General features: G+C 48.5%; 1 pseudogene; it reads left to right on the forward strand.

The window, feature by feature from the left end:
• Nucleotides 1-5,250: 5,250 nt before the first annotated feature.
• The window catches only part of LOC137346005 (netrin-G1-like), a 52,446-nt pseudogene continuing 31,784 nt past the window's right edge, over nucleotides 5,251-25,912 (forward strand).

The raw sequence follows: 25,912 nt of genomic DNA on the forward strand, positions 1-25,912 counted from the left end.
CCTTCATTCCTCGGGCCCCCTTTTCTGCATTTGAAATGAATAATTATGAAAATCAAGTAAATAAAACATAACTAAAATGAAAATGCTATTGTCTGCATCCATTATGCAGTCCAGTCCCTGCGTTGCCCTCCAATCGTGGAAGTCCTCAAGCGAACCGGCGGACACCGCATGCTCCCACTCCAGGGACATCCAGATGGGAACTTAACCATCGGAAGATGGGCAGGCAAGCAGAGTGGATGAACCACCTGACAGCCCGCAGCCTGGACCTACGAATTGACACCTTGGCCAGTTTCAGGAGTAGAGGAAAAAGGAGATCCTCCTCCCGGCCCACTCCCCCTCCACACTGGGTGCCCAAAGATCAGGAGCATGAGGCTAAAGTGCAATCAAAACTTGAGGAGCAGCCCTCTTAAATAATCAAAGAGAGGCTACAACTTCACACACTCCATATAAACATGGAACATGGACTCACCCAGGCTGCAGAAATTTCAGGCGGCCTTGGAGTCTGTGAATCTATTTAAAAGTCTAATACAAGGGACTATTCTGTGCAGCACTCTCCACCCCAGGTCCCCGATGTAAAGGAGGAGGACTCCTGCATAGAGTGACCTCCACTGGGGATTCCCCTCGCCGCCAGATGGCAACACGACCACCACGGCATGTCCAAATGGCAGACGAGGGCGAGGAAGTGGAGAGTGTGCAGGAGCAGCCAATACAGAAAACCCCTCCGCACCGTGTGGAATGGCACGGAGGGCATTTCCAAGAGGCGGCAAGGGTTGTGTGGGATCAACTCACAGGGAGGGTTTCGGGCCTGGATCTGATGAGCAGTTCGGGCCGAGCGCGAGTCCGCTGGGCTGGGAGTGCTCCGCACTCCTGAGCACCCTCGTCACCCGCAGTGATGGGCGTCCCAGTGGCTCTGGCTACTCCTCCACCGGTTAGTCTGTCCCGGGAGTCAGCTGCCCAGACAGCCCAGGTGCTCTCCTCCACTGGCGGGGGAGTGCTCTGACTGGAGGCGACCATATTCCAGACTCTGAATAGATCCCGGTAAAAGACAGGCAACTCCCTCAGAGGCCCGGCTAACATTCTCTGCCGGGTGCCACATGTCATCTTGAAGGCAGTTCCCTGGAAGAATAAATACGTCTCCAGTGTGCACTATCTGGGAGGAGGCTCAACGTACAGGTACCTCTGTACGGTTTGAAGGCGCAGAGCCGCAGCTTGGGTGCAGAGGCACACCAGCGATTGGCCGCCCTCCTCAATCGGGAGACTCAGGATCACAGCAGAGACCCAGTGTTTTCTCTTGCCCGAAAAGAAATCAACGAGCTTCTTCTGGATCTCAGTGGCAAATGCAGGGGGCGGGGCCAAAGTGACCAACAAGGTACCACAGCATTGAGACTATCAGTTGGTTTATGACCAGCACTCAGTCCTTGTAGGAAAGCATTTGGAGCAGTCCTGTCCAGCGCCCCAGCCGAGTGGTGACTTTTGCCACCAACTCCTGCCAGTTTGCCGGCCAGGCTTCCTCAGCGGGGGGAAGGTGGACTCCCAGATAGAGGAGGTGCGTGGTACTCCACACAAAAGGTGTTATCTCCTCCAGCAGGGAGTCCACCCGCCACTGACCCACCAGGAGACCGGAACACTGTTCCCAGTTCATCCTCGCGGAGGACGCGGCAGAAAAGTTCTGCTGGCACTCATGTGTCCTCCGCAAGTCAACAAGATCTGTGACCGTGAGGAACGTGTCTTCAGTGTAAGCCAAGAGGAATACCCACATGTTCGGCCTGCGCAGAGCCAATCCCGTCAACCTGCTGCAAAGCAGGAACAGGAATGTCTCCACGCAGATTGTATGCAATTGGCTGGACATGGGGCATCCTTGATGCACTCCTCTCCCAAAACGAAGGGGTGCTGTCAAGGACCCATTAATATTAACCAGACACTCTGCAGTGGAGTATAGAAGTCGACCAGGGCCACAAAATGTGGCCAGAGTCCGAACATGCGCAGAGTCCCGAAAGGATATTTGTGATCCACCCTGTCTAACACCTTCTCTTCATCAAGGGAGAGAAAGGCGACTGACAGATCAGTCCTCTGGGAAAGTTGGATCAGGTCCCGGACCAGGTGGATGTTGTCCTGGATTGACCAGCCCGGGACCGTGTCGGACTGGTCAGGGTGGATCGTATGGGCCAGCATGGAGACCAGATGGGTAGATAGAGCCCAGGAAAAGATCTTATAATCCATGCTGAGGAGGGAGACCGGATGCCAGTTCTTAAGCAAATGGAGATCACCCCCTTAGGCGGCAGGATGATGATTGCCCTGCGCCACAAGAGGGGAACCTCCCCAGTCGCCTGGCTTTCCCCCAGGACAAGCGCGTAGTCACATGCAGGACATCTCTTGAGAAAGTCCATGGTCAGCTCGTCCAGCCCCAGGGATTTGCCCCTCGAGAACTGGCGATGGGCACTGGTCAGCTCCGCTGATGTGAGCGAAGCCTCAATCCTTCAGTGTCCTCCGGGCTCACCACAAAACTCTGCACGCATCCCCGCTGGACGGATCGGAGAGAACAACGCACTGTAATAGGTACGAACCAGGAGGCCCATTCCATCCGGATCCGTGATGGAGGATCCATCGTCAGCCAGCAGCTCGATGAGCTGCTTACAGACCCCTCGCCATTTTTCCAGTGAGTAGAAGAAGGGTGAGGCACAGTTCAAATCTTCCAGGATCTGGATCCACGATCTCACGTACACACCTCGTGACGCAATGTTCTGCAGGTCCCCCAGCTCTCCCTTCTCTTTGTATGCCTGCCACAGGGCCAAGTCCGCAACGTCATGACCGAAGCAGGACTCCAAGTTGAGCAGCTCCCTCTCTAGGTGCCCTATCTTGGCTTCCCACCTCTTTGTCGATCCCTTCGCGTACTCCTTACAAAAGACACGGATGTCGGTCTTGCCCACATCCCACCATAGCCTCAAGGACGGGAAACCCCCCAGCTTCTTTCTCCAGTCAGCCCAGAATTGATGGAACGTGTCCTGGAATTGCTCGTCCTCCAGCAGCTGGTTGTTAAAGTGACAGTAGGCGGACCCTGCCCGCGTGCAGACCGGAGTGAGTTCTGCCCACACCAGATGGTGGTCCGAACACGGCACCCTACTCAGGACCCTACTCAGGACCCTACTCCTCCAGACCTCCAGGTGAATGCACTGGGAGTCGGGATGCAGATTCCACCAGACATCCACCAAGTTGAGGGAGCTGGGGGCTTCCTCAACGTCTCCACTGATGCTTGGCCATCATGGGGACCGGAACAATCCCTCACCTTGAGGGTACAGTTAAAATCCCCCCTGAGGATGATGCACTCACCGCTATTGATGGAACTCAAGAGAGTGGACACTTCTTTAAAGAAGCGTGCTTGCAAAGCACCGGGCCTGGGGGCGTACATGTTTACAAAGTGGAATGGCACACTACCCAGGCGAATAGTGAGGTGGATCAGCGGCCCGGCACAAGCTCGTTGACCCCCAAGATTTATGGCTGAAAAGTTGTGGAAAACATGATGGCCACCCCACTAGAAATATGGGTGAGATGACTCATGTAGACCCCACCCTGCCACTCCAAGAGCCAGGTGGCTTCATCTCCCAGAATGGTATGGGTTTCCTGCAGGAAGCTTACCGCATACCTCTCTTTCCTGAGGACTGAGAGATTGTGAAATCTACTGAGAGGCCTCCTGCTGCCATTGATGTTGAGGCTGGCTATGGTTATCTCCATGTCAAAGTTACTTAGAATCACCGACACCTTACTGTGAGGAGGGAGTGGAAGTGCACCATCCCTCCACTCACCCAGTAACCCATTGAGGAATGCTTTAACCCACTTCTTGAGGGCGGCATGTATGGACCAGATCATCAGCGCCAGATTTGATCACCGGCTGAGGGCCAGCTGAACTTTATTGCAGCAACCCATGCAGGCCGTAAGGACGTCCTGGGGTTCCGCGGTAGGGTTGATATGTGAACTCAGTAGGAGGCACAAGGAAGCCTATTGCCTCACTGGCGATGATTCAAGATCGTCCTCTGTGCCCAACACCGAGTCCACATCCTCCTCCGGGTCAACACTTCCAGCGGCCGACACACCCACCACACACTGTGGAGCAGACGTCTCGGCCACACCAGCTGGTCCCACCTCCATCATGATCCCACCCCTAGGATCAATGGCGGAGGAGTCCTCTCTGGGTTCATCTGTCGGACTGGAGCATATGGCTGCCAGCAGTTCAGGACAGGTCCAGCAGATGGGGAACTATGCAAATTGGACTCTGGGTCGAGTACATCCTGGGCGGCAGCATTATGCTGCTGGGAAGGTTGACCCTCACATGTCTCGTCCCCACCCAGGACACCCAACTCATCGGCCAAAGGAGTGATTTCTCCCTTGGAGTCCACATGCTCCCCCACCATGGGTGGGTCCCCATTCCTCGGGAGCTGCCAGATTTGCAGGGTCATCTCTCCCCACTCTGTTCCGAGGGGGTAGAGGGTTCCTGCCCAGGGTTCGAGGTCCTGACTGTGGTGGCAGGGGGAGCCCAAAGACCCGCACTTGGAGATGGACCCCACAACTCCTGGCCCTCTTCAAAGGAAGGGCGCCTCCTCCTCTTATTCCAGGAGGGGTGTGGAGTCTCAGAGTCCTCCATCTCAGTAGATGCCTCTGCTTCTCCCTCCATGTCCCCCTGCCCAGGTTTCCTGGACCCGAGCTCAGCCACGGGGCAGGTGGGCTCCCCTGGTTCAGCCATAATGCTGAGCACAGGTTCAGGACTTGTTTCTGTATCCAGGGGCGCGCCTTCATGTGTTTTGCTTTCCACCTTGCTTCCAACTGCAAGGGTCTCTCCCTCCCCACCAGAGGCTGTTACAACCATGGCCTCTGGAACCACCTGAGCGACAGTTGTTGCAGGTGTGTGGGGAGTAGGAGGAGTTGCAGTGGCGCCACCCTGGGTCGCCAAGGTGGAGTTGGCAGCTCGAAGCCTGGGGCAGCTCTTACAAACATGCCCCACCCTCTTACACTCATGACACCGCGCCCCGTCCAAAAGACGTGGTAGGCCGCCCCCTGGAACTCTACATTAAATTGGCCTTCTGTAACCTCCTCCCACACCAGCTGCATAAAGAGCTGTCAGCGGAAGGAGTATACATGTTTTCCCGATGACTGAGTAAGATTGGGGTAAGCCCCGTCTTTATTTCCCCCAGATGGTGCAGGTGGGGGAAGTGAAGCTCACCAGGAATGAAGAGTGGGCCACTTGACAAGGTGACCCATTGCGCATTGGCCTCCAGGGGGTCCACTGTCTACTGGCAGAAAGGTCCGCCCACTGTGAGCCCCCTGCTCAGGGCCAGGGACATCGTCCACTCGGTCTTCAGGAAAAAACCTGCCTTCCCATATATTTTCAAGGCGCCGACAATAACGGATGGGCCAATAACCTCGGACATTGCTTTTTTACATGCCTTTGTTGACATGTTGGGGTGCATGTAGATCTTGATCCCGTACTTTGATGTTAACAGCATAAATGGTGACGAGGCAACAGGTGCAACTGCAGTAGTTGAAGCAGCATGCATGCGAGAAGGCCCCGCCACCGGTGAAGAGGGGCTTATCATGGGGTTGACGAGTCACGCCCACCCCTAAGAAATAAAGCAAACAACAGTTGTTTTAAAACTTTAAGCAATATGATGGGAGTGGGTGGTCAGTGGGAGTAGAGGAGATAGGAGTGGAAAGGAAAAGGAAAAGGAGGAGATATGTGGCTGAGTGGTGGAAGGGAGAGAAAGGCTGTGAGGATGTTACTCCTGAATCAGTGGTTAGAACACCTTCCTGGAAAAAGCACAAAGTCGAATCATCCCGTTGGTGAGGGAGAGTTCTTCGCCTGGATCAGCTGGAGCCGCCCGGTTCTTTCCACTTTCTATGCTGTTACAAAGACTTTCTTTACTGGGCAGCTCCAGCCATCCTGAGCCACGCAGTTGGGGTGGGGAGGAAGCGCCCTTTGTGCAAATTGGAGGAATGCACAACAGCAAATACAGGGGCTGCCTATAGAATATTTGAGCCCCACTCCTGGATCTTCCAGCATTTCCTTCCCCAGCAGTCCGCGCAAAAACAGTTCTCCAGTACTCCAACACCCACCTCTACAAAATAACTCATAGGTCCTTTACACCAATAGATAAAGTCAGTAAAACACTTGTGTTGTAAATCTCAGTTCTCAATTCTCAGTTCTCAGCTCTCTCCTGTCTCCTCTCTCCACTCTCCTCTTCCTTTGCTGCTTCCACCAGGCTGCACAAGTGCAGCTGCTTCGGCTGATTACACACAGTAAGTGCTCCACAAACTCTCCAGCCAATCCCTTGCTGTACCTGTCCTGGCACTGTTTGATGGGGACAGTGTCGAGGGAGCTTTACTCTGTCGCTAACCCATGCTGTACCTGTCCTGGTACTGTTTGATGGGACAGTGTAGAGGGAGCTTTACTCTGTATCTAACCCGTGCTGTACCTATCCTGGGAGTGTTTAATGGGGACAGTGTAGAGGGAGCTTTACTCTGTATCTAACCCGTGCTGTACCTATCCTGGGAGTGTTTGATGGGACAGTGTAGAGGGAGCTTTACTCTGTATCTAACCCATGTTGTTCTTGTCTCCTTTTCCAGGAGAACCCGTACATGTGCAACGACGAGTGTGACGCTCGCATGCCCGAGCTCGCACACCCGCCTGAGCTGATGCTGGATGACGAGGGGCGGATTCCCAACCTTTTGGCAAAGCGTCTCCTGGAGGAGTTTCCCCGAGCCCCTCCTGGTCAACATCACTCTGTCCTGGGGCAAGAGCATCAAGCTGACCGAGAACATTGTCATCACCTTCGAGTCAGGCCGGCCGGAGCAGATTAGAACATTAGAACATTACAGCACAGTACAGGCCCTTCGGCCCTCGATGTTGCGCCGACCTGTGAAACCATCTGACCTACACTATTCCATTTTCATCCAAATGTCTATCCAATGACCACTTAAATGCCCTTAAAGTTGGCGAGTCTACTACTGCTGCAGGCAGGGCGTTCCACGCCCCTAATACTCTCTGCGAAAGAAACTACCTCTGACATCTGTCCTATATCTATCACCCCTCAACTTAAAGCTATGACCCCTCGTGTTTGCCATCACCATCCGAGGAAAAAGACTCTCACTATCCACCCTATCTAACCCTCTGATTATCTTATATGTCTCTATTAAGTCACCTCTCCTCCTCCTTCTCTCCAACGAAAACAACCTCAAGTCATAGAACATACAGCACAGAACAGACCCTTCGGCCCACGATGTTGTGCCGATCCTTTGTCGTCTGTCAAGGACAATTTAATCTATACCCCATCATTCTCCTTTATCCATATACCTATCCAAAAGCCTTTTGAAAGTCCCTAAAGTTTCTGACTCAACAACTTCCCCGGGCAAGGCATTCCATGCCTCGACCACTCTCTGGGTAAAGAACCTTCCCCTGACATCCCCCTTATATCTCCCACCCTTCACCTTAAATTTATGACCCCTTGTAACGCTTTGCTCCACCCGTGGAAAAAGTTTCTGACTGTCTACCCTATCTATTCCCCTGATCATCTTATAAACCTCTATCATGTCACCCCTCATCCTTCTCCTTTCTAATGAGAAGAGGCCTAGAATGTTCAGCCTTTCCTCGTAAGACTTATTCTCCATTCCAGGCAACATCCTGGTAAATCTCCTCTGCACCCTCTCCAAGGCTTCCACATCCTTCCTAAAATGAGGCGACCAGAACTGCACACAGTACTCCAAATGAGGCCTTACCAAGGTCCTGTACAGCTGCATCATCACCTCACGGCTCTTAAATTCAATCCCTCTGCTAATGAACGCTAACACCCCATATGCCTTCTTCACAGCCCTATCCACTTGAGTTGCAACTTTCAATGATCTATGCACATAGACCCCAAGGTCTCTCTGCTCCTCCACATGCCCAAGAACCCTACCGTTAACCCAGTATTTTGCATTCATGTTTGTCCTTCCAAAATGGACGACCTCACACTTTTCAGGGTTAAACTCCATCTGCCACTTTTCAGCCCAGCACTGCAACCTATCCAAGTCCCTTTGCAGACGACAATAGCCCTCCTCGGTATCCACAACTCCACCAACCTTTGTATCATCTGCAAATTTACTGACCCACCCTTCGACTTCCTCATCCAAGTCGTTAATAAAAATCACAAACAGGAGAGGACCCAGAACTGATCCCTGCGGCACGCCACTGGTAACTGGGCTCCAGGCTGAGTATTTACCATCTAAGACCACTCTCTGCCTTCTATCAGTTAGCCAATTCTTAATCCAACTGGCCACATTCCCCACTATCCCATGCCTCCTGACTTTCTCCATAAGTCTACCATGGGGGACCTTATCAAATGCCTTACTAAAATCCATGTACACCACATCCACTGGTTTACCCTCATCCACTTGCTTGGTCACCTGCTCAAAGAATTCAATCAGGCTTGTGAGGCAAGACCTACCCCTCACAAAACCGTGCTGACTGTCCCGAATCAAGCAGTGTCTTTCCAGATGCTCAGAAATCCTATCCCTCAGCACCTTTTCCATCAACTTGCCTACCACCGAAGTAAGACTAACTGGCCTGTAATTCCCAGGGTTGTTCCTATTCCCTTTCTTGAACAGGGGCACAACATTTGCCACCCTCCAATCACCTGGTACCACCCCCGTCAGCAGAGAAGATGAAAAGATCATTGCCAGCGGCTCTGCAATTTCATCCCTTGCTTCCCATAACATCCTTGGATATACCCCGTCAGGCCCGGGAGACTTGTCTATCTTCAAGTTATTCAAAAACCCCAACACATCTTCCCTCCTAACGAGCACTTCCTCAGCCTTTCCTCGTAAGACCTTCCCTCCAGACCAGGCAACATCCTAGTAAATCTCCTCTGCACCCTTTCCAAACCTTCCACATCCTTCCTATAATGCGGTGACCAGAACTGCACGCAATACTCCAGGTGCGGTCTCACCAGAGTTTTGTACAGCTGCAGCATGACCTCGTGGCTCCGAAACTCGATCCCCCTACTAATAAAAGCTAACACACCATATGCCTTCTTAACTGCCCTATTAACCTGGGTAGCAACCTTCAGGGATTTATGTACCTGGACACCAAGATCTCTCTGTTCATCTACACTACCAAAAATCTTCCCATTAGCCCAGTACTCTGCATTCCTGTTACTCCTTCCAAAGTGAATCACCTCACACTTTTCCGCATTAAACTCCATTTGCCATCTCTCAGCCCAGCTCTGCAGCCTATCTATGTCCCTCTGTACCCTACAACATCCTTCGGCACTATCCACAACTCCACCGACCTTAGTGTCATCCGCAAATTTACTAACCCACCCTTCTACACCCTCTTCCAGGTCATTTATAAAAATGACAAACAGCAGTGGCCCCAAAACAGATCCTTGCGGTACACCACTAGTAACTAAACTCCAGGATGAACATTTGCCATCAACCACCACCCTCTGTCTTCGTTCAGCTAGCCAATTTCTGATCCAAAGCTCGAAATCACCTTCAACCCCATACTTCCGTATTTTCTGCTATAGCCTACCGTGGGGAACCTTATCAAACGCCTTACTGAAATCCATATACACCACATCCACTGCTTTACCCTCATCCACCTGTTAGGTCACCTTCTCGAAAAACTCAATAAGGTTTGTGAGGCACGACCTACCCTTCACAAAACCGTGCTGACCATCGCTAATGAGCTTATTCTTTTCCAGATGATTATAAATCCTGTCTCTTATAACCTTTTCCAACATTTTACCCACAACCGAAGTAAGGTTCACAGGTCTATAATTACCAGGGCTGTCTCTACTCCCCTTCTTGAACAAGGGGACAACATTTGCTATCCTCCAGTCTTCCGGCACTATTCCTGTCGACAATGACGACATAAAGATCAAGGACAAAGGCTCTGCAATCTCCTCCCTAGCTTCCCAGAGAATCCTAGGATAAATCCCATCTGTCCCAGGGGACTTATCTATTTTCACACTTTCCAAAATTGCTAACACCTCCTCCTTGTGAACCTCAATCCCATCTAGCCTAGTAGCCTGAATCTCAGTATTCTCCTCGACAACATTTTCTTTCTCTACTGTAAATACTGACGCAAAATATTCATTTAACGCTTCCCCTATCTCCTCTGATTCCACACACAACTTCCCACTACTATCCTTGATTGGCCCTAATCTAACTCCAGTCATTCTTTTATTCCTGATATACCTATAGAAAGCCTTAGGGTTTTCCCTGATCCTATCCGCCAATGACTTCTCGTGTCCTCTCCTTGCTCTTCTTAGCTCTCCCTTTAGATCCTTCCTGGCTAGCTTGTAACTCTCAAGCGCCCTAACTGATCCTTCACGTCTCATCCTAACATAAGCCTTCTTCTTCCTCTTGACAAGCGCTTCAACTTCTTTAGTAAACCACGCCTCCCTCGGTCGACAACTTCCTCCCTGCCTGACAGGTACATACTTATCAAGGACACGCAGTAGCTGCTCCTTGAATAAGCTCCACATTTCGATTGTTCCCATCCCCTGCAGTTTCCTTCCCCATCCTACGCATCCTAAATCTTGCCTAATCGCATCATAATTTCCTTTCCCCCAGCTATAATTCTTGCCCTGTGGTATATACCTGCCCCTGCCCATCGCTAAGGTAAACCTAACCGAATTGTGATCACTATCACCAAAGTGCTCACCTACATCTAAATCTAACACCTGGCCGGGTTCATTACCCAGTATCAAATCCAATGTGGCATCGCCCCTGGTTGGCCTGTCTACATACTGTGTCAGAAAACCCTCCTGCACACACTGGACAGAAACTGACCCATCTAAAGTACTCGAACTATAGAATTTCCAGTCAATATTTGGAAAGTTAAGGTCCCCCATAACAACTACCCTGTTACTCTCGCCCCTGTCGAGAATCATCTTCGCTATCCTTTCCTCTACATCTCTGGAACTATTCGGAGGTCTATAAAAGACTCCCAACAGGGTGACCTCACCTCTCCTGTTTCTAACCTCGGCCCATACTACCTCAGTAGACAAGTCCTCAAATGTCCTTTCTGTCGCTGTAATACTCTCCTTGATTAACAATGCCACACCCCCCCCCCCCTTTTACCATCTTCTCTGTTCTTACTGAAACATCTAAATCCCGGAACCTGCAACATCCATTCCTGCCCCTGCTCTACCTATGTCTCCGAAATGGCCACTAGGTAACAACCCATGCTGCAAGCTCACCCACCTTATTCCGGATGCTCCTGGCGTTGAAGTAGACACACTTTAAACCAGGTTCTTGCTTGCCAGTGCCCTCTTGCGTCCTTGTAACCATATCCCTGACCTCACTACTCTCAACATCCTGTACACTGGCACTACAATTTAGGTTCCCATTCCCCTGCTGAATTAGTTTAAACCCCCCCGAAGAGCACTAGCAAATCTCCCCCCCAGGATATTGGTATCCCTCTGGTTCAGGTGAAGACCATCCTGTTTGTAGAGGTCCCACCTACCCCAGAAAGAGCCCCAATTATCCAGGAAACCAAAACCCTCCCTCCTGCACCATCCCTGCAGCCATGTGTTCAACTCCTCTCTCTCCCTATTCCTCGCTTCGCTATCACGTGGCACGGGCAACAACCCAGAGATAACAACTCTGTTTGTTCTCGCTCTAAGCTTCCACCCCAGCTCCCTGAATTTCTGTCTTAAATCCCCATCTCTCTTCCTACCTATGTCGTTGGTGCCTTTGTGGACCACGACTTGGGGCTGCTCCCCCTCCCCCTTAAGGATCCCAAAAACACGATCCGAGACATCACGAACCCTGGCACCTGGGAGGCAACACACCAACCATGAGTCTCTCTCGTTCCCACAGAACCTCCTATCTGTTCCCCTAACTATGGAGTCCCCGATGACTAATGCTTTGCTCCTCTTCCCCCTTCCCTTCTGAGCAACAGTGACAGACTCTGTGCCAGATACCTGTACCCCATTGCTTACCCCTGGTAAGTCGTCTCCCGCAACAGTATCCAAAACGGTATACCTGTTGTTGAGGGAAACGGCCACAGGGGATCCCTGCACTGCCTGCTGGTTCCCTCTCCTTCCCCTGACGGTAACCCAACTACCTACTTCTTTTGCCTGAGGTGTGACTACCTCCCCATAACTCCTTTCAATAACCCCCTCCGCCTCCCGAATGATCCGAAGTTCATCCAGCTCCAGCTCCAGTTCCCTAACGCGGTTCTCGAGGAGCTGGAGTTGGGTGCACTTCCCGCAGATGCAGTCAGCAGGGACACTCTTGGCGACCCTTACCTCCCACATTCTGCAGGAGGAACATACAACTGCCTTAACCTCCATTCCCACTATTCTAAATTCCCAACAAATCTACTGAAAAACCAAAAAAAAATGTCAAAACTTGTTCGGTTAGCAATCCAACGGACAGAACTTCTTAAATAAAAAGTTTACCTTATCAACACACCAGAGTCCTTTTTTTTTGGTTAGAGGAGGAGGGTGGATGGGAGACACTACACGTGTAGTGTCTCGGGTACAGCCACCACCCAAATATATAGTTTTTACTTACCCAGCACTCCCCTGGTCCTCCGAAAACAAAAGGGAATTAACTTTTAACTTACACTGAGATGGTCCTGGAGAAGTCTCTGGACCATGGCCAGACGTGGTAGCACTACCAGTTCTATACTGCCGACTGCCTCAACTCCTTCGGGATGGAGCCGAGAAGGGCCCGGGATCTGAGGCCGGCCTCGGTGCTGGACATCATCTGTATGGAGGAGTACTCCAGGGGCTATGTGTGGAAGGTGGACAAGATGGTCCGCTTCGAGATCCAGGAGCGTTTCGTCCTGTTCGGGGGGCCCGTCTCCGTGACATGGCCTCACTGTACGGCCAGCTGGACACCACGAAGGACTTGAGGGACTTCTTCACCCTGACCGACCTGCGGGTCAGGCTGCTCCGGCCGGCCACTGGGCCCACCAGTGTTGACCCACTCAACCTCTCCAAATACTTCTACGCCATCTCCAACCTGGACATCCGCGTGCGGTGAGAGCTCCTCAACTCTTCTGGACAGAGTCACTGACCCCACACTTCACATCCAGGGAGCACCGGGTCAGGGTCAACATCTGGGGGGTGGGCATAATCAGGGTCAACATCTGGAGTCACTCTGTCAGGGCCAACGTCTGGAGTCACTCTATCAGAGCCAATATCTGGGGGTCACTCTCAATCTGTTGGAGATTCCCGGAGAGTGAGATCTCCTCACTGTTTCTGCTCAGATTCACTGATGGGAGCACTCGGTAACTGGTGAGGTTTTACAGTGATAGATCGGGATCCCTCCCTCGGCCCTCTCAGCACTGTCAGCTGCCCCTGTGTGGACTGTGAAAGCTTCCCTGAATGTCTCTGTGATAGTCTGTACAGAGCAGCACTGTGACAGCTCCCCCTGTCCCTGGTGATGAGCTTGTTAGTGAGCTTTCAGAGTCCTGCTGGCTGGCTCACCATGAGGGAGCCATTTCCTGCTCAGTGTTCAGCCAATCGAGCAGCACAACCTTTACTCTCAACACTGCCGAAGTCCAGTCTCATTAAATTTATTTAATTTAATTTATCTTAATCTCAGTCAATCAAATATAAAATAAGACTTGATCAATTCCATGTTATATAAACTAAAAACTAAAGTGGAATTTATAATACGGAGTGAAAGAGAGAGACCAGCAGGGAATGTATTTGCTCAAATTTGGACAACTTAATACATAAATTGCATCAAGTATTATAAGGGTATATCAGTATTTGTAAGGTTTATTAATAATAGTAAGGTTTATTAGAATTGGCAAGCTTTATTAGCATTGGCAAGATCTATTACCAGTAGGAAGGTCTACATACCTGTGTAATCAAGAAAAGTATAACTTTAGAACAAGTGATAAGCTGCTGAGTATTTTGAACAAGTGAGTAGCTGGTAAGTTTTTTTTTTGAGTAAGGTTTATTTTAACTAGTGAACTGTATTGATTTTAAGTAGGATTTATCAGTACCGGTAAGGTTTTATTAAAAACTCTAAGGTGTTGCAGTATTGATAAGGTTTTTTTGTAGCAGTAACAAAGGATTAACTAATAAATAAAAAAATGGCAGGTGTGTTTCAACCTCGAGAATGCACCTCCTGTGCTATATGGGAGCTCCAGGATGCTTCCTGTATCCTGGAGAACCATTTGTGCAGGAAGGGTTGTCAATTGCTGCAGTTTGAGCTGCAGACACTGCAGTGCATTCATGAGGATGAGAGCTATGTGGATAGCACATTTATAGATGTGGCCACCCCACAGCTTAAGAGTATGCAGGGAGAGAGGGAATGGGAGTCCACCAGGTAGTCAAAAAGAAAATGGCAGGTAGTGCAGGAGATCCCTGAGTGCATCTTACTCTCCAACAGGTATTTAGTTCTGAATACTGAGGAAAGTGATACTTCACCTGGGGATTTCAGCCAGACCCAAGTCCATGGCACTACGGGTGGTTCAGCTGCATACAGGGGGGGCTACAGGGAAGACTGGAAGAGCCATAGTGATTGGTGATTCAATAGTCAGGGGAACAGACAGGTGTTTCTGTGGCCACAGACATGAATCCAGGATGGTGTGTTGCCTCCCTGGTGCCAGGCTCAAGGATGTCATTGAGTGGCTGCAGAGCATCGTGAAGGGGGAGGGTGAACAGCCAGCAGTTGCGGTCTACAGCGGGACCAACGCCATAGGTAGAAAGAGGGATGTGGTCCTGCAGTCAGAATTTAGGCAGCTAGGTAAGAAATTATCAAGCAAGACCTCAAAAGTAGTAATCTCCAGATTACTCCCAGTGCCATGCAAAGTGAGTACAGAAATAGAAGGATACGACAGATGAATGCATGGCTGGAAAGATGGTGCAGGAGGGAGGGCTTTAGATTCCTGGGACATTAGGACTGGCTCTGGGGGAAATGGGACCTGTACAGGCTGGATGGGTTGCACCTGAACAGAGCTGGGACTGAGTTCCTTGTGGGACGTTTTGCTCGTGCTGTTGGGGATGGTTTAAACTAATTTGGCAGGGGGATGGGGACCTGAGGGTAGACTCATTTGGGAGAAAATCAGAAATAAAAATGGAAGGCAGAAAGTTAATGGATGAGTCTGGAAGACAGAGGAAACAAAGGTTAGGAAATTAAAAAATGATTTTGGCAGTGCTCAAGGGTATCTACTTCAATGCAAGGAGTATTACAAATAAAGCAGATGAGCTGAGGGCACAGATAGACACGCGGCAGTATGATATCATAGCTATTACAGAAACATGGCTTAAGGAGGGACAGGAATGGCAGCTCAGTGTTCCTGGTTTACAGGGTTTTCAGACGTGATAGGGAAGGGGATAAGAAAGGAAGGGGAGTGGCAATTTTGGTCAAGGAAATTATTACAGCTGTGAAGAGGGATGATATGTCAGGAGGTTCATCAAATGAGGCCATATGGATTGAACTAAGGAACAAAAAAAGGGCAGTCACATGGCTGGGAGTGTACTATAGACCCCAAACAGTCAGAGGGGGATAGAAGAGCAAATGTGTCAGCAAATCTCTGAGAAGTGCAAGAACAATAGAGCAGTAATAGTAGGGGATTTTAACTACCCCAATACTAACTGGGATAGTTTTAGTGTGAAAGGAATGAAGGGAGCAGAATTCTTGAGGTGCATTCAGGAGAACTTTTTTGCCCAGTATGTAGCAAGTCCAACAAGAGAAGGTGCAGTTTTAAACGTAGTTTTAGGAAATGAAGATGGACAGGTGGAAGGGGGGGCAGTGGGAGAGCATTCTGGTGGTAGTGATCATAATTCAGTCAGTTTTAACAGAATTATGGAAAAGGACAGAGACAGAACAGGAGTTAGAGTTCTCAATTGGGACAAGGCCAATTTTACTAAACTGAGGAGTGACTTAGCAAAAGTGGACTGGAAACAGCTACTTGAAGGTAAATCAGTGTCAGAGCAGTGGGAGGCATTCAAAGGGGAGATTCAAGGGGTTCAGAGTAAACATGTTCTCACAAAGAAAAAGGGTGGGATGACCAAATCTAGAGCCCTATAGATGTCAAGGAGCCTACAGGGTAAGATAAGGCAGAAAAAGAAAGCTTATGTCCGACACTGAGAACTCCATACTACAGAAAGCCGTGAGGAGTATAGAAAGTGGAGGGGTGAAATCAAAAAAGAAAATCAGGAAAACAAAGAGAGGGCATGAAAGAATATTGGCAAGCAAAATCAAGATGAACCCAAAGATGTTTTCTCAATATATTAAGAGTAAGAGGATAACTAAGGAGAAAGTAGGGCCCATAAAAGCCCAAAATGGTAATTTTGTGTAGGGGCAGAAGATGTTGGTATGGTACTTAATGAATACTTTGCGTCCGTATTCACAAAAGAGGGGGACGATGCAGATATTGTAGTTAAGGAGGAGGAGTGTGAAGTACTGGAGGTGATAAACATAGGGAGAGAGGAAGTATTGATGGGATTAGCATCCTTAAAGGTTGATAAATCACCAGGGCCAGATGAAATGTACCCTTGGCTGTTAAAAGAAGCAAGAGAGGAAACAGCAGAAGGTCTGACCATCATTTTCCAGTCTTCACTGGATACAGGTGTGGTGCCGGAGGATTGGAGAACTGCTAACGTTGTACCTCTGTTTAAAAAGGGAGCAAAGGATAGACCGAATAATTACAGACCAGTCAGTCTAACCTCAGTAATGGACAAGTTATTGGAATCTATTCTGAGAGACAGGATAAACTATCACTTAGAAAGGCAGAGGTTAATCAAGGATAGTCAGCATGGATTTGTTAAGGGATGATCTTGTTTGACCAACTTGATCGAATTTTTTGAAGAAGTAACAAGGAAGATAGATGACAGTAGTGCAGTTGATGTGGTCTACATGGATTTTAGCAAGGCTTTTGACAAGGTCCCACATGACAGACTAGTTAAAAAAAAAACCCATGGGATCCAGCGAAATGCTGAAAGTTGGATACAAAATTGGCTCAGTGGCAGGAAACAAAGGGTAATTGTTGACGGGTGTTTTAGTGACTGGACAGTTGTTTCCAGTGATGTTCCGCACAGCTCAGTATTGGGTCCCCTCCTTTTTGTGGTATATATTAACAATTTGGACGTAAATGTAAGGGACATGATCAAGAGGTTTGCAGACGATACAAAGATTGGCCGTGTGGTAGATAGCGAGGAGGATAGCTGTAGGCTGCAGGAAGATATTGATGGTCTGGTCAGGTGGGCAGAAAAGCGGCAAATGGATTCAACCTGGGGAAGTGTGAGGTGATGCATTTGGGGAGGTCAAACAAGGCAAAGGAATACATGATAAATGGGAAAGTACTGAGAAGTGTAGAGGAAGTGAAGGACCTTGGAGTGAATGTCCACAGATCCCTGAAAGGAGCAGGACAGGTCGATAAGATGGTTAAGAAGGCAGATGGAATCCTTTCCTTTAGTAGCCAAGGTATAGAATATAAGATCAGGGAGGTTATGCTGGAACTGTATAACTCATTGGTTAGGCTACAACTTGAGTACTGTGTGCAGTTCTGGTCACCTCATTAAAGAACGGATGTAATTGCACCGCAGAAGGTACAAAGAAGATTTACGAGGATGTTGCCAGGACTGGAAAAATGCAGCTGTGAGGAAAGATAGGATAGGCTGGGATTGATTGCCTTGGAACAGAGAAGGCTGAGGGGAGATCTGATTGAAATGTACAAAATTTTGAAGGGCCCGGATAGAGTGGAGGTGAAGGGCCTATTCACCTTAGCAGAGAGGTCAGTGACTAGTGGGCATAGATTTAAAGTGATTGGTAGGGGGGAATGAGGAAAAATGTTTTCACCCAGATGGTGGCGGGGGTCTGGAACTCATTGTGTGAAAGGGTAGTTGAGGCAGAGACCATCAACTCATTCAAAAGGGAGTCTGGATATGCACCTCAAGTGCACTAATCTTCAGGGCTACAGACCAAATGCTAGAAGGTGAGACTAGAATAGGTGGATCGTTTTCCGGCCTGCACAGACACGATGGACCAAGTGGCCTCTTTCCGTGCCTTAAACTTTGTATGATTCTATGATTCATCAGGATTCAGTGAGTCAGAGAATCAGACAGCACAGAGGAGGCCATTCAGTCAATCGTGTCTGTGCTGGCTCTTTGAAAGATCTATTTAATTAGTCCCACTCCCCTGCTCTTTCCCTATAGCCCTGTGAATTTTCCCCTTCTGGTAATGAAAGTTATTATTGAATCTGCTTCCAGTGCCCTTTCAGGCAGGACATTCCAGATCACAACAACTCGCTGTGTAAATAAAATTCTCCTCATCTCCCCCTCTGGTTCTTTTACCAAATCCCTTCAATCTGTGTCTCTCTGGTCACCGACCCTCCTGCCATTGGAAACAGTTTCTCCTTATTTACTCGATCAAAGTCGCTGATGATTTAATGAATGATTCTGACTGAACACTTCCTTCCTGTTCAATCTATATTCAGTCTCGATCAGTGAGTTCCCATTCACCCATCACACAATCTCCGGGACTCGGAGCCATTACCTCATTATTCTACACTCAGCTTCTGGGAGACTCACTCGAGCTTTTAGTCCAGGAGAATCTTCAGACACTAATTAGAGAACAGGAGCAGGAAAATGTTTACGCTGCCGTTCATTTGACTCCAAGGAACTGTCCATGTTTTGCTTAGTTTGGTAAATATTTCCCATAACTGTGAATTTGCAAACTGTGCAACGTCCAATCTGCAGATTTTGAAGCTTCTCCTTCGCAGTGAGTTAAACAGCGGCTCGATGCTGTTAATACAGAGTCAGCGAGAGCAGTGTTCTCATGCTTCACGGCAGAGAGACGGGTCCAACACTTTGGGCCTTTCCAAATCACACAGACTAAACAACAACAACTTGTATTTATGTGGTACATTTAACTTAGTAAAACATCTCAAACTGCTTCAAAGGAGAGTAAATCAGACCAAATATAACACCGAGATAAATAAGGAGATATTAGGGCAGGTAACCAAAAGCTTGGTCATACATGTCAGTTTTAAGGAGTGTTTTAAAGGAGAGAGAGAGAGAGAGGGAGAGAGATGGAGAGCTTTAGGGACAGAATTCCAGAGCTTTGGGCCCAGGCAGCTGAAGGCATGACCGCCGTCAGTGGAGTGATGGATTCACAGTCGATGTTAGTGATACGATTGTGTCCGTTAGAATATTTTTAAAAACTTTCACCAGCAGGTTGTCCCTGACTTCAGTCCCGAACCTGCCTTTTCCCAGTCTGTGTCTGTGTCCCAATCTATCCAACTGATCCCAAATCCCACACTCTGCTTCCTCTCTCTATCCTGAATCACTGATATCCACTCCTGTCAGTTTTCCTGTCACATTTCCTGGAGATTTCTGTTGAAAAGCAGAGTTGTTTGTTCTGTAAACGACAGTCATTCTATCACTGAATGTTGCTCATTCACCTGATCTGAAGCTGGAGTTCCCAGTGAACTAAAACTGGAATCAGTCCAGCAAATTCAATCATCAAATGAATGAATTCATGATATTTTACAAACATCCAGTAAAAGATGGGCTGGGATTAGTTTAGTGTTTTGCTGCAGCAGATTTAATATTTAATTATTCATTAATCATCAATTACTCGTCATTTACAATTCCTGGAATTCCTGCTGTTTCCCGCCCAGTGGGAATTGAATGATTTCGGTTTAAACCCTTTGAAGAGATTCCCAGGTTTAACCCTTTCTGAGCAAACCCTGGGGATAATCTGGCTGGTTTGGGATTTGGGTGAAAATGGGGAAAGTCAGGAGTGTCCCAGGAGAAGAGGGAAGGTGGAGATTATCAGTTTTTCAGTCTCCATCTTCAGTCACTGCTCTGAGTGTCTCCTCCTCATGTGGCTCGGTGTCAGTTTCTATCTGATTGACTCTCCTGTGAAGCACTTTGGGATGTTTTACTGTGTTAGCGGTCCTATACCAGTTGTTTTCTGTTGTTGTTGCTGCTGATCGACATTGGCTCCTGGTCTGACAATGCCTCAGTTTTAAAATTCTCATCCTTGTCTTCAAATCCCTCTGCAGTCTCAATCCTCCCTCCCTTGGAGGGTTGTGGAACTGGAGGAGGTTACAGAGAAAAACTGATTTCTAATAATATTTTCCAACAGCCGAATAAAACCCTCCGAGATCTCTGCACTCCTCGAATTCTGTCCTCTTCTATCTCCCATGTACTTCACTCCACCACTGGCAGCTGTACCTTCAGCTGCCTGGACCCTAAGCTCTGGAATTCCCAACTCAAACCTCTCCGTGTCTCTCCCTCTCTCTCCTCCTTTAAGATCCTCCTTCAACCTACTTTTCTCCAAGCTTTTGGTCACCTGTCCTAATATCTCCTTATCTCACTCGGTGTCAGTTTTGGTCTGATTTTTGCTCCTGTGAAGCACCTTGGGGCTTTTACTGCATTAATGATGCTGTTTAAATACCAGTTCATTCTTTGAGGACTCTGGAACAGTTGAGCTGATTACAAACTCTCTCCTAACTTGTACTTGTTGCTGCTCAGAATCTGATCGTCAATCAACAGAAACACAACCAGAAATTGTCCTGCCGTCTGCTTTGAAATGCAATAAGTGGGGGGAAAAGTGTTGGAGATTCCAGAGCTAAGCTGGTAAAGGGGGAGCAGAGTCCCGGAGCGGAGAGTCCCCTGTCTAACAGAGCTGATCAGGTTATTTTAAACCAGCTTGCTGTTGTTTGTTACCAGGTGAAAGTGCAATCTTCACACCAGCAACTGTATCTTGGAGAAAGGGAAGCTGTGAACACAACACGACGGGGTCAGACTGCGGGAGATGTAAGAAAGGTTTTCAAGGCCGACGGTGGAGAGCGGGCTCGTACCTCCCAATCCCCAAAGGGACGGCCAATGTCTGTGAGTAACGAGCGCTTCTCCGGCCCAGCCCAGTGCCGGCGGAAGATTCACTTCATATTTCATTCTCATCGTAACTCCCGGCAACGCATCGATTCCAAAATACAACCCAATGGATGTTTGTTATTGTGTTAATGTGTAAACAGAGACTCACACTGGGAGATTGTACAGACACAGAATCAGAGAATCAGACAGCACAGAAGGAGGACATTCGGCCCATCGTGCCTGTGCCGGCTCTTTGAAAGATCTATCCAATTAATCCCACTCTCCTGCTCTTTCCCCATAACCCTGTAAATTCATCCTTTTCAAGTATTTATTCAATTGAAAAAGTCATTATTGAATCTGCATCCATTTCCCTTTCAGGCAGAACATTCCAGATCACAACAACTCGCTGTGTATAAATAAAATTCTCCTCCTCTCCCCCTTTGGTTCTTTACTAGTTCTCTTCAATCTGTGTCCTCTGGTCACTGACCCTCCTGCCACTGGAAACACTTTCTCCTTATTTACTCCATCAAAACCCTTCAGGATTTTGAAGCCTCTCTCAGTGTAATGTCAGAGTCAGTGAACAAGGTGGAATTGCTGACATGATGTAGAGGGTGAGGTTAGAATAGTCGTATGGGTTAAATGTGATGAAATCTCACTCGGACACACACACAGATCCAGAGGCAGCAGTGAGGTGGAGACTGATGTGTGAATGGAATGTTAACAGCTGGATGAACATCTGGGGAACAGCTGGGGAGGGTGAAAGGAGAATAAGCCTCTGTGTAATAAATATCTGAAGCAGATCAGGAAGTGAAGGTTGTGAGGGATATCTGTGGTCATTGCTGTGTGTGGAATGTCCCGAGATCAGGAAACAGAGAGTGACACAAATGGGCAGTGGGGGAGGGGTCTATGTGATTACTGACCCCCTTACATATTAACCCTGCTCACTTACACATTAATCACACGTAGTGGGAACGTACTTACACACTAACCTCACACTCACCTTACGTGAGCACTTTAGTAACTCGACCTGGTCTCACCTGGAGCTGGTTTGAACACCCAGAGGATGCAGCATGTGAATCCCCCATGAGATCTTTGTTTGTGAGTTTGAGTGAGGTTGATCCCATGAACACTCCATGTGATGGGTTGTATTAGTGTCTTCATTAATAAAGATTGTTAATCAGACGTCTCTCTAACTCTTAGTGTTTCTGTTTTCCTCTCCAGGCTTCCCTGACACTGTCGCCAGTGGCCGTAAGTATGACCTACGCTCTCTGACCTGTGACCCGCTGACCCAGAGCCCATTTCTGTATCGGGATCGAACCATTCTCCTCAAACCTCCCTCATCCCACACTGACTGAGGAACAGGTGTAGGAGTGACCAGGGATTGAGTGTGGAAGAGGTGTAGGTGTGAACAGGGAGTGAGTGAGGAATAGGTGTAGGTGTGAACAGGGAATGAGTGTGGAACAGGTGTAGGTGTGAACAGGGAGTGAGTGAGGAACAGGTGTAGGTGTGAATTGGGAGTGAGTGAGGAACAGGTGTAGGTGTGAACAGGGAGTGAATGAGGAACAGGTGTAAGTGTGAACAGGGAGTGAATGAGGAACAGGTGTAGGTGTGAACAGGGAGTGACTATAACACCCCAAACTGACCGGGAGTGCGAGACTTGAGCAGGAACATGTGGGAACTGGGCCTTCAGCTGACTGGGTCATAAGCTCTGGAATTCCCTCTGTCAGGACCCTCTGACAGCACAGCACTCCCTCAGTCCTGACCCTCCGACAGTGCAGCACTCCCTCGGTACTGAGCCTCTGACAGTGCAACATTCCGTCAGAACTGACCATCCAACAGTGCAACATTCCCTCAGAACTGACCATTCCACAGTGCACCGCTCCCTCAGTACTGACCCTCTGGCAGTGCAACACTCCCTCAGAACTGACCCTCTGACAGTGCAGCGTTCCCTCAGTACTGACCCTCTGACAGTGAAACACTCCCTCAGTACTGACCCTCTGACAGTGCAACACTCCCTCAGACTGACCGTCTGACAGTGAAACTCTCCCTCAGTACTGACCCTCTGACAGTGCAGCACTCCCTCAGAACTGACCCTCTGACAGTGAAACACTCCCTCAGTATTGTTCCTCTGACAGTGCAGCACTCCCTCAGTACTGACCCTGTGACAGTGCAACAATCCCTCAGTACTGAACCTTCAACAGTGCAACGCACTCTCAGTACTGATCTTCCAACATTGCAGCACTCCCTCAGAGCTGACCCTCCAACAGTGTCATAGTTATCGAGTCATACAGCACAGAAACAGGCCCTTCGGCCCATAGTGTCTATGCCGGCTATCAAGTGTCTAACTGTTCTAATACCCTTTCCCAGCACTTTGCCCATAGCCTTGTATGCTATGGCATTTCAAGTGCTCATCTAAATACCTCTTAAATATTGTGATGGTTCCTGCCTCTATCACCTCTACAGGTAGCGCCTTCCAGATTCCAGCCACCCTCTGGGTGAAAACATTTTTCCTCAAATCCCCTCCAAACTTCCTGCCCCTTACCTTAAATCTATGCCCCTCGGTTATTGACCCCTCCGCTAAGGGAAAATGTTTCTTCCTATCTAATCCATCAATGCCCCTCATAATTTTGTATACCTCATCAGGTCCCCACTCAGCCTTCTCTGCTCTAAGGAAAACAACCCTAGCCTTTTCAGTATCTCTTCATAGTGAAATGTTCCAGCCCAGGCATCATCCTGGTGAATCTCCTCTGCACCTTCGCCAGCGCAATCGCATCCTTCCTCCAGTGTGGTGACCAGAACTGTACACCGTACTCCAGCTGTGGCCGAACTAGCATTTTATACAGCTCCATCATAACCTCTCTGCTCTTATATTCTATGCCTCGGCTAAGAAAGGCAAGTATCCCATATACCTTCCTAACCACCTAATCTATCTGTGTTGCTGCCTTCAATGAGCTATGGATAAGTACACCAAGGTCCCTCTAACCTTCAGTACTTCCTAGGGTCCTAACATCCATTGTATATTTCCTTGCCTTGTTAATCTTCCCAAACTGCATAACCTCACACTTCTCAGTATTAAATACCCTTTGCCACTGCTCCACTCATATTATCAGCCCATCTATATCATCCTGTAATCTAAGGCTTTCCTCCTCACTATTTACGACACCTCCGATTTTCCTGTCGTCTGCAAACTTACTGATCATACCTCCTATATTCACATTTAAATCATTGATGTACACTACAAAAAGCAAGGGTCCCAGCACCAATCCCTGTGGAACAACACTGGTCACAGGTTTCCACTCGCAGAAACAACCCTCGACCATCACCCTCTGCCTCCTGCCACTTAGTTAATTTTGGATCCAATTTGCCAAATTGCCCTGGATCCCATGGGCTCTTACCTTTTCAATCAATCTCCCATGCAGGACCTTATCAAAAGCCTTACTGAAGTCCATGTAGACTACATCAGCTGCCTTACCCTCATCTACACATCTAATTACCTCCTCGAAAATTTCAATCAAGTATGTTAGACACGATTTCCCCCTGACAAAGCCATGCTGACTATCCCTGATTAATCCCTGCCTCTCCAAGTGGAGATTAATCCTGTTCCTCAGAATTTTTTCCAATAGTTTCCCAACCACTGATGTTAGACTCACTGGCCTGTAATTATCTGGTTTATCCCTGCTACCCTTCTTGAATGATGGTACCACATTTGCTGTCCTCCAGTCCTCTGGTATCTCTCCTGTGGCCAGAGATGATATGAAAATTTGTATCAGAGCCCCTGCTATCTCCTCCCTTGCCTCACATAACAGTCTGGGATAAATCTCATCTGGGCCTGGGGATTTATCCACTTTTAAGCCCTCTAAAACAGCTAATAGTTCCTCCCTTTCAATACTACTATATCCAAGTATATCATAATCCTCCTCCCTGATCTCTACACCTACATCGTCCTTCTCCATAGTGAATGCAGATGCAAGTTAATCAATTAAAACCTCATTTAAAAGGGATGTGGGCGTTTGAGGAGGTTTTAGAGATAGGGAGGGTGAGGCAATGGGGGAATTTAAAAACAAGGATGAGAATTTTAAAATCGAGGCATTGCTGGACTGTGAGCCAATGTAAGGCAACGAGCAAAGTGGGTGATGGGTAAAAAGAGTTTGGTTTGCGTGAAGACAGGGGCAGCAGAGTTTTGGATGACATCAAGTTTAAGAAGGGTAGAATGTGAGAGACCAGCCAGGAATGCATCAGAATAGTCGAGTCTAGAGGTAACAAAGGAATGGATGAGAGTTTCAGCGGCAGATGAGCTGAGGCAGGGGTGGAATCGGGAGATGTTACAGAGGTTGAAATAGGCGGTCTTAGTGATGGAGTGAATATGAGCTCGGAAGCTCATCTCAGGTTGTGAACAGTCTGGTTGAGCCTCAGACAGTTGCCAGGGAGATGGATGGAGTTGGTGGCTCAAGAACAGAGTTTCTGGCAGTACTAAAGAGAATGGCTTCTGCCTTCCTGATACTTAAATGGAGGAAATTTCTGCCCTCCCAGTGCTGGATGTCAGATAAGCAGTTTAATAATTTATCAACAGTGGAGGAGTTGAGAGAGGTGGTGGTGAGGTAGAGCTGGATGTTGTCAGTGTACATGTGAAAATTAACAGAGTGTTTTCAGATGATGTGACTGAGGGGCAGCGTGTAGATGAGAAATAGGAGGGGCCAAGGATAGATCATTGGGGAACACCAAAGGTAACGGTGTGAGAGCAGGAAGATAAACCATTACAAGTGATTCTCTGACGACGCTTAGATAGATAAGCAAGGAACCAGGTGAGAGCAGTCCCACCCAGCTGGACGACAGTGCAGAGGTGTTGGAGGAGGATGGTGTGGTCAACCGTGTCAAAGGCTGCAGACAGGTTGAGAAGGACGAGGAGGGAAAGTTTACCTTTGTCACAGTCACATAGGATGTCATTTGTGACTTTGATAAGAGTTGTTTCAGTACGGTGACAGGGGCAGAAACCTGATTGCAGGATTCAAACATGGTGTTCCAGGAAAGATGGCCATGGATTTGGGAGGTGACAACACGGTCAAGGACTTTGGAGAGGAAAGGGAGTTTGG

This window comes from Heterodontus francisci, chromosome 29 (assembly GCF_036365525.1).
Source record: "Heterodontus francisci isolate sHetFra1 chromosome 29, sHetFra1.hap1, whole genome shotgun sequence".
Taxonomy (NCBI): domain Eukaryota; kingdom Metazoa; phylum Chordata; class Chondrichthyes; order Heterodontiformes; family Heterodontidae; genus Heterodontus; species Heterodontus francisci.